At 48.6% G+C, this 16383-nt stretch overlaps 1 protein-coding gene across 2 annotated transcripts in view; it reads left to right on the forward strand.

The window, feature by feature from the left end:
• The window catches only part of NDUFS5 (NADH:ubiquinone oxidoreductase subunit S5), a 39003-nt gene that overhangs the window by 2682 nt on the left and 19938 nt on the right, over positions 1-16383 (forward strand). The window contains exon 1 of one of the 2 annotated variants that reach the window (XM_085861298.1): positions 64-86. The exons of the other annotated variant lie outside the window; for it this stretch is intronic. The gene's annotated coding sequence lies outside the window, so the exon portion shown is untranslated. Of the gene's footprint in view, positions 1-63; positions 87-16383 lie in introns of those variants that run through there. 2 annotated transcript variants of the gene reach the window in all.

Raw genomic sequence — 16383 nt, forward strand, 5'->3', positions numbered from 1 at the left:
GCAACGCCGGAGAGAGCTCGCTGGCTACGCAAGGCCGTGGGGAGTCGACGTCACGACCTGCCCACCATCGCACCACGAGGGTGCGGGTAAGACGTTTTGGTCTCACGGGACCCGTTCGGTCCTCCAGGTCCCATGCCATAAAGGTTTATGAACCCCGTCTACCTCCCTGCCTATGGGGAGGGTTTTTCTTTGCTTTTGTATGACTACTGTAGCGCCGTGTCCCTATAAGTTGACCTGCGTAAGTGACTGTACATTGCTCGTATTTGGTGGTAACGCTTTCTATTTGTTTCTTGTACATTGCATGACTGCCTTGCTTATGAATACATGTGTGTTATAATAAATATCCTTGTGTGAAATGTATCCCATTCGTCGTCTTTTTCCATTTTGAAAGTGCCATCTTAAATCGCGGAATAAATTAGTAGTGGGTTTTGAATACCCGGGTAAAGAAGAGAATCTGATCCATCGAGGTCGGCGATAACACCGCTCGGTTATCACTGTAGCACGGAACGGACCGCTTAAGCGGTTCATGTCCGAGGCCGACCTGCGGCGAGGTACGTTTGCCCGGTCGACTACTCGCGCAGGTACTGAGGTAGGTCGAATTTGGCGAGCAACCCTATCCTGCGCGGGTGGGCAATTGGCACGATCGTGGTGAGGTTAAACCTCCACCCGTGACTGGCTCCTGGCGGTAGTTCCAGGAGGGTCGTGACTGAATTGTCCGTCCGGTGGGCGACGCGGTTGCGATTGGAGTTACGCAATCGCTCGCACGCCAGGCGGGCCAGAATTCGTAACACTGGTGTCGCGAGTGGGATTCAAATCCATCCCGCCTCCAACTAAATTCGCGGGAATCGGTTCAGGGGTGAGTGGAGGGACCCTCGATTCCCACCAAATTCGAGCGAGTTAAATTAAATTCCGAGAAATAAGATGGCTTTTCAAGGCGAACGGGTGCCCGGGAAATTAGAAATGGAGTTAGAATTAATAGAATCCATGGCCCAGGATGGAATCCCCGAGCAGGAACAATTTCTCCCCCCACAAACGGACCCAGAACCCGAATGGGCGCGGCAGCGGCCGTGGTGTATGACACCTCCCCTTCCCTCCTCCACCAACCCCCCCCCAATCCCTGCCGAATCGGCTCAGCCGAGTGCACTCGACATGGCGCAGTTATTTGCAATGCTGGCGGAAATGAATAACAGACTAAACAGCAAGATGGATACGAATGCGAAAACAAATGAATGCAAATTTCCAGCAAGTGATGAACGGAATGAAAGAAGAAATGAAAGGAATGCGGGGTGAGATGCAGCAAATAGGCTGTGGCCTGCAGGCAGGCATAATGGCATTTGCGTGCAGCGAAACGCGGACCGCGGGCGAGAAAATGGCGACGCCACTTGCTGGAGCGAACGAGCTGGGAGGGAGTGCAACGGCTGTCCGGCCGACGATGGAAGCAGGGGAGGACAAACTAATTTGGGAGATGTGTAAAACGAGACTTGAGCAGGTGACAAAGGAAGTGACGGCGACACAGAGGGAAAAAGTTAATGTGGTGACTGCGACGTGTAAGAGACACGTGGAGACGACAGAGATAATAAAATAAATAACAGAGACACGGGAGGGAGAAACGGTAGAGGAGAGACTACACGATAAAGACGAGCACACACACACACACGGAGTTAGTGGAGGACGATGAGGGGAGCTCGGGGAATGTCTCGTGACCCGGTGCAAGCAGCTGGATAGCCTCCTTCAGGAACTGAGGGAGACGCTATGCTCCCTTGAAGCTGATCGCGACCAGGTAGGTCCGGTCGAGCTTTGCGGAGTTGAGGGGGCGAGTGCTGTTGACAGGTACACACGGAGCTTGGGGGGTTTGAAGGCCCCGGAACCCCTGGTGGTGGCACTAATCCCCAGTGCGATTGTCCCGGTGTGTGTGTTCAGGAGTGAGGCGAAATGCGTGCTGCGGCGCGCACATAGCGTGGGTGCAAGGGCGTGTGTGAGAGCGACCGCATGGGTGACAAAGACCCCGTGTGTGGATGAGACCCCGAGTGGGAGTGAAACCCTGTGCGTGAGTGTGTTCGCGAGTGTGCCAAAATACGTGCTTCCCAGCATGCCGTGTGAGGAAGAAGCACCGCGTGTGAAAGAGGCCGTGTGTGTGAGTGAAACGGTCTGTATGAATGAAACACCGCGTGTGCGAGTGAGAGGAACAGCGTGTGTGAGGTCGCTGTATGTAAGGGAGATGACGGTCGGCATGCGGGAGCACGCAGCCGCGTCTCACAGTGTGAATGTCATGGAGTGGTGTATGAGCATCGTGACACGCAGGAGTGCGTGGGTCGAATGGCGACGACGATGACGGTGACAGAGAGACAAAGGCCGAGTAGCGGCCGTAGATGTAATGGGGACCACGCCGGGTTTGCACGGCAGCGCGTGCGAGGTTCGTGCCGTGCAGCGCACGAGGCCGCCACGTGCGCGCTTGCGGGAGTGAAACCCGGTCCGTAAACGCCAGCGGTGGATGTTGCCGATCCCGCGGACGGACAAAAGCTAGGCTGGATAGACGGATTCGGAATGGATGGGTTCTCCACGCGAGCGTGTGTTAAGCTCCAACGGGCAGAGCACATGTGTTCGCGTGGGGAACCCCTCAAAACGTGAGGCTTGTTTTTTTGATGCGCAGGGTGACGTCATGGCTGCACGTGGGGTTGGAATCCGGCAGGAAGGATTGAATCCCTGCCGGATGGTACCGTCCAAGAGGGACGAGGTACGCGAACAGCGGCCATGACGTCACGCAAAAGGTGCGCAGGTTGCGAGTTGCGAGTTGCCGCGCTGGTGCTGCGCAATGAAAAACAATATGGGTTGAGCAATGCAAGCCTCGCTTCGGGTGAACAGGATTCCCTGGGCAGGGGTGAAAGACCCCCCTGTCTTGGGCACAGGACACACCCAGTTAGGGGGAAGGGTTACCTTAGCTCGACCGGCTTCATGGGGCAGGGGTAAGTCCTCATGGAGCCCGTGGAATGGATTAGGTAGAGGGATTCAGTTTAGACTTAGGATGGGAAATGGAAAAGGATTTGAGGACAGAGACAGACTTTGGATGTGTAGAGGGGACGTAGCTTAGCTACGTAGATTAAAAGGATGTGCTACTAATGTAAGGGATGACGTGGGAGCATGAGATAGTTTGGGGGTGTAGTGAGCAGGATGGCAGAAATCAGTGATGTGTGGGAAGGAAAGTATGAAGGAACATGATGAGTGAGTGAGGCCAGCGGGCTTGAGTGTATGGAGTGAATGTGGTATGCATGGTGCGATGAGTGATTGGGGGGAGGAGTGACTCCCGCCCAAGGGACCCCAGGGTCAGAGTAATGTGAGTTAGTGGGTTAGCGAAATTGAAAAAATGGAGGTCGTTTTGCTGTTGGTGGGAAAGTAGGCTCGAAACCCGTTTGGAGGGGTGCAGGAGCCCTGTTGGCGGGTTGGGAGCGTGGCTACGAATGGTGAGTATCGCTGAGTGGGTACCCCGGGCACCGGGCTAGTCGGCCGTGGTAGGCCAAGGGCCCATGTGGGGCTGGGATAGTGTAGTGGGCATGGGTGGCCCGCATGATGCGGGGCCCGGGGGCGCCATTGGCCACGGGGGCAGTGTACTGGGCACGGGTGACCCTCGGAAAGGGGCCCGGGGCGCCAGCCTGCCACGTGAGCGTTTCAGGGGAGTCGTCAGATAGGGCACTCCCCGGTGTTTAGGGAGCTGGTAGGCTCAGAGGCAGTGTGGTGCCCGGGGGTGCCATCGTCGGAGAATCGGCAGAGGGTAGTTCCTGCCAAGGGAGCCACGTGTCCCAGCCACGAAACCGTGTGAGGGCACGGGAGGAAAATTTGAGGGCGAGGCCCAAAATTGTGAGGACACCAACACAGGCGACGGGAATCCTGTTTGTTAGAACCGATAGTTTAAGCGAGAGGCGCTTGTTGAAAGCCCCGAGATAGTTTAAAGGTTAATGGATAGGGTAGATTAGGAAGTGTACCCCTCTGCACCATCCATCCCTTCGCTCTCGTTGTGGGCCGCTGGACCCACCTTGGGTAAAGATCGCTGAAATCTGAGGAGGCCATTCTGAGGCTTGAATTGGGCCTCGACACAGGACGCTAGCTCTCCTTTATTCCCCTCTGGGAAGGGAACGTAGGGGTTGGGAGTAGGCTCGATGACAGGATAGGTTAGCCGAGCAAAGACGATAAAGGTGGTTAGGGGACGATTTATATAAGGGAAGTGAAAATAAAAATAAAAACAAAAAAAATAAGTTGGGGCTAAATTGGGTTTTGACAGATTAAGGGGTTGGGTATGGACAGAGACAGGCAAAGGCGATAGGTTGGGAGGGAGACAGTAGGGTCTGTCCGAGCCCGCCTTCCGAGTGGCCAGCACCACCGCACTCCCTCCACGAACCTCCGTTTCAAGGCAAGAGGCTGGCCACTTCGTCTGCTGGCTGTGGGTGCTTCGAGGCCTGTGCCGGCCACTTCATCGGCTGGCTGTTTTGCTTCAAGGCCTGTGCCGGCCACTTCATCTGCTGGCTGTTGCTGCAAGGCCTGTGCTGGTCGGATCGTCTGCTGGCTGTTTGCTTCAAGGCCTGTGCCGGTCACTTCATCTGCCGGCTGTTTGCTACAGCGGCCTTGCCATGCCTTGCCTGCCTGCCTTTGCCTTGGCCCATGCCTGCTGCCCTCGTCCAGTTGCCCCGTTCTGTTTTGCATTCCCCCCCCCCGTTCATTACCATGTGCGGCAGGATCATTGCACAAGCCGCAAGGACTGCCCTGTTGGCAGCTGCAATATGGGACTGCACCGGCGGCCCGTGCACCGTTTGTTTGTTCACTGCGTTCATTTCAAAAGGGGGTGGCCTTGGACTGCGTTTAAGCAGCATGGCCCCCTGCATTGTTGCATGAGCCAGAGAGTGCGTTTAAGCAGCCTGGCCCCCTGCTTGTGACTGTTTTTTTCCCCGCAGAGTCCATTGATCCTGGGCCATGGGGTAGTGTAAAATTATAAGGTTAAGTTGTTAAGATGTAATTGTAAATGTGTTTTGCGCCCCCGGCATGTTTGTCTTAGCGCCGGCAATTTATTTAAGTCATCTGTATGAGTGGGTTTGTTTAGTTAGTTACTCAGCCCGTAGGTTATTTATTTTGGGGACACGAATACACTGAATGTCGGACTCAGAGATCCAAAGGTAAATCGTACTCGGGGTGAACTTACACATGATGGCACACAAAAATTCCACGACTCGGGACGAGTCTGTAAAAAAGGAGGGGGTCGTGTTACGGCTGTGGAAATTTGCAATACACCATAAAGGGTCCTTGGATCAGTTATGTCGCTAAGTTTATGTGCAGATAGTTCCCCACCGTTGTTTAAAGGATTTCTTCGTGTTCACCGGACTGCGACTCTTTGAGATAGCCGTTTTTCTTTTTCTATTGTTATTTTGAACAAACCTCCACGCAAGCAACAAGCCGCGTTGAAAACCGTCGAAGGAAAAAGGGAACCAAAAAGAGTTCCGATGGGCGCGCGGATTTTTCCTGCCTGTTTCTCCGAGGAGTGTGACGGAGGCAGGGGGAGGGCAGCTCGCCGCCGATTGGTGGATGAACAGCGTGAGGCGGTCGGGGTGAGGGAACGCCCCTTTTCGGGAACCTTCTCGAAGGGAGGTGGAGCCCAAAACGGGAAGGAGCGAAGGGCGGAGCCCCGCGCTATATAAGGCGGACTGTGCGCGAGGCTCACTCTCTCTCTGTCGGGGTTGAGTGCTCCTTTTTCTCTCTGTCTGGGCCGTCGACGTCTCTCCCTCTCGCTCTCTCTCTGGTCCATGAGCTCTCTGTCGGGGTCGAGTGTTCCTCTCTCTTGGTGGCCAGGGTCGAGCGCTCTCTCTCCCTCTCTCTCTCTCTCTCTCTCTCTCTCTCTCTCTCTCTCTCTCTCTCTCTCTCTCTCTCTCTTGATGGCCAGGGTCGAGCTCTCTCTCTCTCTCTCTCTCTCTCTCTCTCTCTCTCTCTCTCTCTCTCTCTCTCTCTCTCTCTCTACTCTCTCTCTCTCTCTCTACTCTCTCTCTACTCTCTCTACTCTCTCTACTCTCTCTACTCTCTCTCTCTCTCTCTCTCTCTGTCTGGGTCGTCGACGTCACTCTCTCTCTGGTCCTGAAGCCCCTTCTGCCCTTTAGTCCTTTCTTGCTCGGTCGTGGGTCGTGAAAGCACCAGCAGAAACACTGGAGAGAGCTCGCTGACCACGCCAGGGGCCCGAGGTCAGGAGCGGCTATGCAAGGCCGTGGGGAGCCGACGTCGCGACCTGCCCACCATCGCTCCACGAGTGCGCGAGTAAGACCCTTCGGTCTTACGGGACGCGTTCGGTCCTCCAGGTCCCGTGCCATAAAGGTTTACGAACCCCGTCTACCTCCCTGCCTATAGGGAGGGTTTTTCTTTGCTTTTGTATGACTGCTGTGGCGCCGTGTCCCTATAAGTAGACCTGTGTAAGTGACTGTACATTGTTCGTATTTTGTGGTAATGCTTTCTATTTGTTTCTTGTACATTGCATGACTGCCTTGCTTCTGAATACGTGTGTGTTATAATAAATGTCCTTGTGTGAAATGTATCCTGTTCGTCGTCTTTTTCCCTTTTGAAAGTGCCATCTTGAATTGCGGAATAAATTTGTAGTGGGTTTTGAATACCCAGGTAAAGAAGAGAATCTGATCCGTCGAGGTCGGCGATAACACCGGTCGGTTATCACTGTAGCACGGAACGGACCGCTTAAGCGGTTCGTGTCCTAGGCCGACCTGCGGCGAGGTACGTTCGCCCGATCGACAACTCGTGCAGGTACTAAGGTAGGTCGAATTTGGCGAGCAACCCTATCCTGCGCGGGTGGGCAATTGGCAAGATCGTGGTGAGGTTAAACCCCCACCCGTGTCTGGCTCCTGGCAGTAGTTCCAGGAGGGTCGCGACTGAATTGTCCGTCCGGTGGGCGACGCGGTTGCGATTGGAGTTACGCAATCTCTCGCACGCCAGCGGGCCAGAATTCGTAACAATATATATCCCAAGTTTTTCGGAAGTGTCGATGAAAACTGTGGGCTGTGAAACAAAAAAATCCACAAGAACAGCAACGTGAGTAAGACCGAGAGATCCTCTACGAGGATCTAAAAATTATTGGGTCTTTATCCAGATTTGGATTTTCAGCCCAAATGTTATTATTAATTATTTTTTGTCACACACCCAACCTGTCCACCAAGTTTCATCAGAATCCGTCCATAACCTTTTCTACTTTTGTGTACCCTGTGGAGGCTCGTACTCGCACGAGAGCGAACACATTGAAACACACAACAAGGGGAGAACAGAGACATGAGGAGATCTGTGGAAGGGAAAGGGATGGAGTGGGGAACACGGGGCATACAAGACGGACATTACAGGGGACTTTCAGGAAGGAAAGCGATAAATTTGAAGGACGTGGGTTTGAGGTGGATTAATGGGGGTCGAAGAGGTTGTGGTTTTGGATGGGGGAAGATAAGAAGAGATGGTAGTGAACGGCTGTTTTGAAGACCGAGAGGGAAGACAGTGGGATTGAAGAGAGTGTGGGAGTTTGTTCAAAAGGTGGGGGAAAAAAGAGGAATGGAAGAGTGAAGGTGAGCAGTGATTCTTCATTTTGGTAGTTTTACTAGAAGGGGGTTGCTGGTGGACCTTGAGCGCCCTGTGGAAATATGGGGGGGGGGGACATATGACATATCTCAGACATAGTGGGGGGGGCGAGTCCGGAGAGGAGACGGTAGAAGACAGAAAGACTTGCCTGCGGTGAGAGAGTGAGAGACCCAAAGACTCAGCCTCATTGAGGGAGATACCAATGATCCTAAATTCCTTGGTTCCCACAGCCTGAAGCCGAAAAAGGTGAGACGTGGGAGCACCAGCCCAGAGGGGAGAGCAGTACTCCATCAGGCTGTGGACGAAAGCTTTGTTTGTGGTCAGGAGCTCAGGTGTGCCAAAGAAGGACTTTGCATGACTGAGGATTCCCAGTCGGCGACTAGCTTTGGAGGCCAGCTTGGAAATGTAGCTTTCCCAGGAAAGATCATGGCAGTTCATGAGACTCAGAAGCTTGAATGAAAGTACTTCTTCAAGAGGATTGTTGAGAAAGTAGATTGGGGGCGGGAGGGGGGCCCAGAAGGTCCTTTCGGAGAGACATAGTGAGTGTGAGATTTGTTTGGATTGAAAGACATGGTCCACGTGTTGGACCAGTTTGTGATTTTACCCAGGTCTGCAGAGAGTGAAGAAGCTGCTGCTTGCCGGTCTGAGTGATGACAGATTGGATGGCAGAGGGTGAAATCATCTGCAAAGTGATAAAGATGATTTTCTGGTGTCGCAGAGATCAATGATGAAAACTAGAAAAATTGCAGGGCCCAGAACGCTCCCTTGAGGAACTCCAGCTTGGACAGGAAGAGGGGATGAGAGAACTCCATTTAGGGCCACACGTTGACTGCGACAGGAGAGGAAGTCTGTGAGTCATGAGTGCAGATGGCCTTGGATACCATAGGAAGAGAGTTTGGTGAGCAGAGCAGGGTGCCAGACCGTATCGAAAACACACGATATGTCTAGGGAGGTGGCTCTGAGTTCATGTCTGGCATTAAGGATCTCCATCCATTGTTGGGAGAGCAGACTCAGCATATCCAGGTTAGTGACCTGGTTTGAGTCTAAATTGATGATTGGAAACCTTTTGAGACATCCTGTTCACAGACAAACAAGAAAGATGTTATGTAGAGCATGATACTAGTGTTTTCCATGAAACAAATTTAACCTTAAAAATAATTTGTGGTTGAATTCAATGACCAAAAGATTGAATAGTGTACGGTAGGTGGTTCCACAGGTGAGAAAAAAAGAGGAATGAATGAATGCAGCTGAGCAGTGATTCTGGATTTAGGTAGTTTCATTAGGAGGGGGCTGCTGGTGGATCACTTAACTCCTGCAGATATCTGAGGGGGACAAAGCACGGAGAGGGCAAAGGGTGCAAGACCAGAAATGAAGCTGAAGAAGAGAGTCCACCGACTTGTCGGTAATGGCAAAGTGATAGGCCCATCGAATTGGCTTTATCGCAAGAGATTGCAATTATATTGAAGGCCTTTGTTTCCACAGGGTTGAGCTGAGCAAGATTTGAGGTAGGGGAACCAGCCCAAAGGGGAGAGCTGTACTTCATCGAGCTCTGGATGAAGGCCTTGTAGGTGGATACTTAGGTGTGTTCGGAAGACAGGACAATGTCACATTGCTATAGGTAAAGCTAACAAACACACCAAATTGCATATTTTAGTGTGATAATTTATCCCCCTTCGAATATAACCCAAAACCCTGTCTGTCTGATCACGATGTAATCGGTCGATACTTATCCAATTTCCATCAAACTTGCCAGGTAGATGAAGGGTCACATGACATAGGTTTTAGTGATTTCACTTGCCCGCCCCCCCTCCCCAAGGGGTATTTCCACCTCGGACGAACTCCGTGTTAAGGTGTATAAATAGCTCAGCATGGCGTTTCATGGGGCACACCTACTGGAAGTAAATATTATTAAAACCACAAACTATTCTGTCAATTCTTTCCAGCATATGATTACCTTTCTTAAAGTCGCTGCTGTGGTTTAACACTAAACTGAAAGAAATATGGAGCAAACCCGACGTCCTTGAGGCATTCTATGTTTGTCGCATTCCCCACATCCGAATGGATACAAGCCGTCTCAAGTTGCTCGGCCTCTAGATAAGGTGCTCAAATGAGTCTTTACGCATGAATGATGTATGTATGCCATAATACCTGTCTGATTTTTCTAGCTATGACATTTTGTGGCCTGTACGTGGATTGTTACCTCTGCCACCGAAGGTGAAGGAGGTTATGTTTTCACCCCTTTCTGTCTGTTTATTTGTTTATCTGTTTGCTTGTCTGTGTACAGGATGTCTCAAAAAGTTGTGGACGGATTCGGATAAAACTTGGACATGTGGGGTATGTGACCACGACAAATTGATTCAGTTTTGGTTAAGATCCAAATCCAGATCTGACAACTAATTTTTTTAAAAGTGATTCCTCATCATTGAGAGATGGTGCTCAAAAAAACAATATATACCATGATATTTAAACCTCCGCCGTCTTCGAAGATGGATGGAGGTTACTGTTTTTACCCCTTTCTGTTTGTTTGTGAACAATATTACGGAAAACTCCTCGACGGATTTCGACGAAACTTGGTGGGAGGGGGGGTTAGGTATGGTCCAAGGATCATGCCATTAAATTTTGGACCCCCCCCCCAAAAAAAAATGTAAGAGAAATTTTTTTTTATTTTTTGAATTTCTACATATTTTAAGTGATTTCCAACCGCCCCCCAAAATTGTTAGAGAAAATTTATTTTTTGCATTTCTACATATTTTAAGTGATTTCCAACCTCCCCCCCCCAAAAAAAATTGTTTGAGAAAATTTTTTTTTTTTGCATTTTTACATGTTTTGTGATTTCCTCTCTTCTTCCTCTTTCGGCTTGCTCCCGTTAGGGGTCGCCACAGCGGATCAACCATCTCCATTTCGCTCTATCCTCCACATCTTCCATTGACACTCCAACCACCCGCATGTCCGCCCTCACCGCATCCATGAACCTCTTCTTTGGCCTTCCTCTTCTCCTCCTGCCTGGCGGCTCCATCTTCAACATCCTTCTCCCGATATACTCCGTTTCCCTCCTGTGCACATGTCCAAACCATCTCAATCTTGCCTCTCTCACTTTGTCTCCAAACCGTCCTACCTGCGCTGTCCCTCTAATATACTCATTTCTTATCCTATCCATCCTCGTCACTCCCAATGAGAATCGCAGCATCTTTAACTCTGCCACCTCCAGCTCCACTTCCTGTCTTATTGTTAGTGCCACCGCCTCTAAACCATACAACATAGCTGGTCTCACTACCATCTTGTATACTTTCCCCTTCACTCTTGCAGCTACCCTTCTGTCACAAATCACTCCTGCAACTCTTCTCCACCCACTCCATCCTGCCTGCACTCTCTTTTTCACTTCTCTCCCACACTCTCCGTTACTTTGGACAGTTGATCCCAAGTATTTAAACCAATCCACCTTCCCCACTTCGACTCCTTGCAACCGCACCATACCACCACCCTCCCTCTCATTTACGCACATGTACTCCGTCTTACTCCAACTGACTACCATTCCCCTTCTCGCCAGTGCGTACCTCCATCTCTCAAGGCTCGCTTCAGCCTGCTCCCTACTCTCCCTACAGATCATGATGTCATCCGCGAACATCATAGTCCATGGAGACTCCAGTCTGATCTCGTCTGTCAAGCTGTCCATCACCATTGCAAACAGGAAAGGGCTCAGAGTCGATCCTTGGTGCAATCCCACTTTAACCTTAAACCGGTCCGTCATTCCGACCGCACACCTCACCGCTGTCACACTGTCCTCATACATATCCTGCACGATCCTCACATACTTCTCCACCACTCCCGACTTCCTCATACAACACCACAACTCCTCTCTTGGCACCCTATCATAAGCTTTCTCTAAATCCACAAACACACAATGTAACTCCTTCTGGCCTTCCCTATACTTCTCCATCAACATTCTCAAAGCAAACATCGCATCAGTGGTGCTCTTTCCTGGCATAAACCCATATTGCTGCTCACAGATCGTCACCTCTCCTCTCAACCGAGCTTCCACTAATCTTTCCCACAACTTCATGGTGTGGCTTAACAACTTTATCCCTCTGTAATTTCCACAGCTCTGCACATCACCCTTATTCTTGAAAATCGGAACCAGTACACTTAATCTCCACTCCTCGGGCATCCTCTCACTTTCCAAGACTTTATTAAACAATCTGGTTAACAACCCCACTCCCATCTCTCCTAAGCACTTCCATGCCTCCACTGGTATACCATCTGGGCCAACCGCCTTTCCACTTTTCATCTTCTTCATAGCAGTCCTCACTTCATCCTTACTGATCCACCCCACTTCCAGATTCACTATCTCCACCTCTTCCATCTCTCTCTCTCTCTCTCTCTCTCTCTCTCTCTCTCTCTCTCTCTCTCTCTCTCTCTCTCTCTCTCTCTCTCTCTCTCTCTCTCTCTCTCTCTCTCTCTCTCTCTCTCTCTCTCTCTCTCTCTCTCTCTCTCTCTCTCTCTCTCTCTCTCTCTTTTTCTCTCTCTCTCTCTCTCTCTCTCTCTCTCTCTCTCTCTCTCTCTCTCTCTCTCTCTCTCTCTCTCTCTCTCTCTCTCATTTTCTTCATTCATCAGCTCCTCAAAGTACTCCATCCACCTTCTCAACACACTCTCCTCGCTCGTCAGCACATTCCCATTTGCGTCCTTTATCACCCTAACCTGCAGCACATCCTTCCCAGCTCGGTCCCTCTGCCTTGCCAATCGGTATAAATCCTTTTCCCCTTCTTTTGTATCCAACTTCTCATACAGCTCGTCATATGCCTTTTCCTTGGCCTTTGCCACCTCTCTTTTTACCTTTCGACGCCACTCCTTGTACTCCTGCCTACTTTCTTCATCTCTCTGACTATCCCACTTCTTTTTCATGTTACTCTCTCTTTTTTTTTCCATGTTTTGTGATTTCCAACCCCCCCAAAAAAATTGTTACCTCCCCCCCAAAAAAAAGAAAAAAAAATTTTTTTTTTTTGCATTTCTACAAGTTTTAAGTAATTTCCAACCCCCCCCCCCAAAAAAAAATATTGGAGAAAAGAACTATAACTCTGTCAGCACTGTTGACATCATATTTAATGAATAAGATATAATGTTCACTTGAGTGACCCAGCAGTATTGGCGGCGCAGGTTTTGCACTCTCCCGAGTGCTCCCCCTCTAGTTTAAAAATGCATTGGGCCAGATAGGTTCTCGTGGATCAGGCATTACGGGGCGGAGGTATGCGCTCCACTGAGTGCCCTTCTCGTTTATAACTGGTATCTTGGGCCTCACATGTCTTTTCTCCCGGCCATTGTTTCAAGTGTGACATGCGATATTGCCCTTGACACCCTTACAGCTCAATTGCGACCTTTGACACATAACCCCATTTATAACTTGCACACACCTATAAACTGTCTTGCCCGAGTTTGAATCTCAACCCAGCTATAAACTGTCATCCTGGTGCTTCACAGGCAGGGTGATTCATCAATGCATGCCGTCCCTTGGATGGGCGTTAGATTGGGCATCCCGTCTGCCAGCATCTATATTAATATTTCGGCACGCCCCTCTTTTTGTTCCACCATCAGATTTTTGTTACTGCATGGAATGAAACAAGCTTTGACATATATAGTAATGATATTATTGTCTTCCTTAAGAGGCCCCTCAAAATTCGTTTTGATGATTATGGTAGTTAAACAGTTCATGTTCATCCGACATTTTATTATTCCTACTGCACTTCATCAGAACATAGATTGTGGATGGATGCGCAGATCCCAGGAGAACTATAGCTGTACAGAACAATTCATATTATCGATGGATAAAAATGATATTTAGTTGATATTATAATAAATTGTTTATTTAAAATATCTTCAAATTTTGTGAGTTTTTAGTTTGTTGTGAAATATTAGGTCCTCGGGTCTCCGCATTGTGGCGTACAGGCTTAAGTCGTACTTCTGTTTACTACCGTAGAAAATCACAGAACCATCCGATCGACATGCTGTTAACAGTTTCAGAATCAGCTAAATTCTACAACATATGAATATGGAGACGAAACTGATCCGGCCAGCTAAAATCTACAAGATATGAATATGTAGACGAAACTGATCCGGCCTTTTGGATCATTTTAAAGTAGGGTGCCCTGTAATTTTAATGCGCTCTATGGATCCTCCGGAACTCACGAATGGTACACGTTGTGTCGTCACTAAACTACTTGGTAATGTCATCGAAGTGGAGCTACTGCGGGACAGTCGAAGGGGAAAACCTGAATGATAATCAATGGATAAAAATGATATAATATATTGTTTAAAATACATTCATGCTATCTGTCTTTTACCATATGTTGCCAGTGACGCCCGTTGAAGACGGGCACCTTTACTAGTAAGTTGATAATGTTAAACATCTGTGTCTTTCAAGAAAATGTCGGCCAGCTATCGCCAGCACCCTGAACAAATTCCAAATTCCTTCTCTTGCCTCAGTAGAACGTGAGGCCAAGCCAGCTGGTTCATGAAAGACTTAGGCCAAGCTTCCCTCGGCCAATCTGACAACAACGTGAGAATAATTGTGGTTGCTAAATAATAATAATAATAATAATAATAATAATAATAATAAGAAGAAGAAGAAGAAAAAGAATATAACCCACCGCCATCCACATGATGATGGTGGATATGCACATACAGTGCCTATAGAAAGTCTATACCCCCTTTCAAATTTTTCACCTTTTGTTGCCTTACAGCTTCAAATTGAATTGCATTAATTCAGACTTTTTCAACCTTTATTTACTCATCGTAACTCAACTTCCAGGTGAAAAACAAATTCTACAAATTTCAGAAAGTTAATTTAATATACAAAACTAGAATATCTTGGATGGATAAGTGTCCACCACCCTGAGTTAATACTTGGTGGAAGCATCTTTGAGAGCAATTACAGCTGTGAGTCTGTTGGGATAGGTCTCTTCCAACTTTGCACTCCTTGATTGGACAATATTTGCCCATTCTTCTGCACAAAACTGTTCAAGCTCAGTCACGTTCCGTGGGGAGTGTTGATGGACAGCAATCTTCAAGTCATGCCACAGATTTTCTGATTGGATTGAGGTCCGGGCTCTAACTGAGACACTCAAAGACATTTATATTTTTGTTCCTTAGCCACTCCAGTGTCGCTTTGGCTGTGTGATTCAGGTCGTTGTCATGCTAAAAGGTTAACTTCCATCCCAATTTCAGCTTTCTTGCAGAGGGCAGCATATTTTCCTTGAGGATTTTTCTGTAATTTGCTTCATCCATTTTCCCTTCTATTCTGACAAGTGCCCCAGTCCCTACTCATGAGAAACATCCCCATCACATGATGCTGCCACCAACATGCTTCACAGTTGGGATGGTGTTCTTTGGGTGATGTGCTATGTCGGGTTTGCGCCAAATGTAACATTTTGCATTTAGGCCAAAAAGTTCCATCTTGGTTTCATCAGACCACAAAACTTTTGCCACATGGCTTCAGAATCTCTGGAGTGTTTTTTTCCATACCTCAAACGGGACTCAAGGTGGGCTTTTTTGAGTAATGGCTTCCTTCTTCCCACCCTACCGTACAGGCCAGGCTTGTGGAGTGCTTGGGATATTGTTGTCACATGCACACAGTGACCAGTCTTTTCCACAAAGGCCTGTAGCTTTTTCAAAGTTGCTACTGGCCTATTGGTGGCCTCTCTGATCAGTCTCGTCCTTGCTTGGTTGGTCATCCAGTTTGTTGGGATGGCCTGATCTAGGCAGGGTCTTGGAGGTACCATATATGCCTATCACTTCTTAATGGTTGTCTTGACTGTGCTCCAAGGGATATTCAAGGCCTTTTAAATATTTTTATACCCATCCCCTGTTCTGTGCCTTTCCACAACTTTATCCCGGAGGTCTTTTGCAAGGTCTTTGTTACTCATGGTTGAGTCTTTGCTGTGAAATACACTGCCCAGCAGAGGAAACCTACAGGAACAGCTGATTTTATTCTGAAATATTCAGAATCACGACAATTTATCCCAGGTGGAGGCCAATTAACTTGGTGTGTGATTTTGAAAGTAATTTGTTACACCTGAGCTAATTTGCAATAGCCATTAGAGGTGGGGTGGACACTCATCCAACCAAGATATTCTAGTTTTGTATTTTTTATTAATTTTATGAAATTTGTGGAATTTGTTTTTGACTTGGAAGTTGTGGGTTACCATGTGTAAATAAAGGAGGAAGAAAGGCTTATTTAATTCCAGGTTAGAAGGCAACAAAAGGTGAAAATTTTGAAAGGGGGTGTAGGGAAAGGGAAAGACTTTCTATAGGCACTGCACACATGCCCCCTGCCTTTTCTCCGTCCCCCTGACCACTCTCGTTGGCAGCGGGTGTGTCTAGTAAATCACAAGAGGTAGTTTTAACACGAGGAACTTAACGAGACCCATCGAGAATATTGTGTGCAGTTTTGGTCACCAGAGCCCAGGAATAACATAGTGGTCATATAGAGGGTTCAGTGTAGGGCTATTAGATTGATTCCAGGCTAAATTAGACTCAGCTATGAAGAGCTGAAGGAGATGGGACTTTATGCATTAGAAAGGAGGTGGTTACGAGGGGATATGATCGAGATGTTTCAGATAATGAAGGGTACAGATGAAATGGGTGGAAAAGTTCTTCCACAAAATAGACGGTGATTGAACCATGGAATCCAAAGCCAACTCCACATGTGGCTTTCTGGCTTCTTCTACGTGTGGCTCTCAATGGAATTTGTGGCTCTCAAAATGGAATCTTGTCATCTCCTATCCCTGTCAAGGCTGCAAT

This window comes from Eptatretus burgeri, chromosome 17 (genome assembly GCF_056783735.1).
Source record: "Eptatretus burgeri isolate ZD-2024b chromosome 17, Ebu_testis_v1, whole genome shotgun sequence".
NCBI classification, from domain to species: Eukaryota; Metazoa; Chordata; class Myxini; order Myxiniformes; family Myxinidae; genus Eptatretus; species Eptatretus burgeri.